Source organism: Xenopus laevis, chromosome 3L (genome assembly GCF_017654675.1).
Source record: "Xenopus laevis strain J_2021 chromosome 3L, Xenopus_laevis_v10.1, whole genome shotgun sequence".
Taxonomy (NCBI): Eukaryota; Metazoa; Chordata; class Amphibia; order Anura; family Pipidae; genus Xenopus; species Xenopus laevis.
The window spans coordinates 103,468,212-103,469,574 of NC_054375.1; positions in this window are offsets into that span (position 1 = coordinate 103,468,212).

Consider the following 1,363-nt stretch of genomic DNA (forward strand, 5'->3'; position numbering starts at 1 on the left):
TCCTCCTCTTTCCCTTGCAGCCATCGTCAGCCCTCCCTCCACACGTTCATGTCAGGCAGCATCGGCCTATTCTCTGTATACACTCGCTACAGCGCTGAAGTCTCCCTTCTGTCCGAGCTAAGCGCGCCATCTACTGGCCAACTTTGTACACGTCATCACTGCAACCCATTCTTACCGAACGCTCTGTGCAAAGGCAAAAACTATTTTAGTCCCAGCAATCGGATAGCTGCTAGCAGTTTCATTGCTGCGATAGTGAGAAGCATTCAGCTCCTATTGTAGCACAAGAATATTTAGACTTTTAAATCTAGGTTTCAGACATTTTTAGTGTGGGTCCATTATGATTTCACCTATTCAGCTGCTTCCTTAAAGGAACAGTGTACACGTAAAAGCACATTTGCTTAAACCCTTTAGCATAAAAAACCCTACCCCCTAACTTTTTACTTACCCCTCAGCGTACATTCAGGCATCGGAGTTCACGGCAGCCATATGCCGGGTCTTCGGGCAATTTCTGTCCATTTCGGCGCAATTGCCGCAACTGCTCCAACTGCGCTTGCGCCGCTTCGCCAGTCTCCCACTCCACTTACCGAATACCCGGAAGATGGCTGCGTGGAACTCTGATGCCTGAATCTGTGGCGAGGGTTTGAGTAAAAAGTTAGGGGTATTTCCCCAGACGGCATTTAGGCTGGGGGGAGGAGGGGGGGGGTCTACGTGGGGTGGGGGGTAGGGTTTTTTATTCTAAAGGGTCGAATTCTCATGCTGAAGTAAGAAACTTTCTAAATACAATCAATTAAAAATCCTGCATTGTTACTGAAATAATCAAGTTTATCTTCACGATCCCTCTCTGAGCATCTGTTTCTCTTCATTCTGTCTTTATGCAGCAGTTGGGTGTCAGGTGAATGATCCAATATATCTTATAGGGGGGCTTCCTTTCCTAGCTGATGTATTAGAGCTCACTCAATAACTGATTCCTGTACAAACAAAACATAACAAAATAACTGCCTTTTGGACAAATTCTGCATGTAGAGAGACAGGATTTTTGGTGATTTTAATAGAGTGATCTTCTAGGCAAAAGGAGCCCCCTATAAGATCTATTGGATATAACTGTCAATTACTATCTGACACCCAACTGTTGCAAGAAGACAGAATGAAGAGCAACAGATGCTGAGAGAGGAATAGTGAAGATGAACTTGATTATTTCAGAAACAATGCAGAATTTTTAATTGTTTGTATTTAGTTTCTTAATTCAGTATGCTGAAACTGATATTACATTTTCATTTTCGCCATAGTTCCCTTTAAAAAATAATTCTGTCTTGTGTTAATTAAAAAAAAAATCCATGTTTTCCTTTTTTTTTTTTTTTTAATA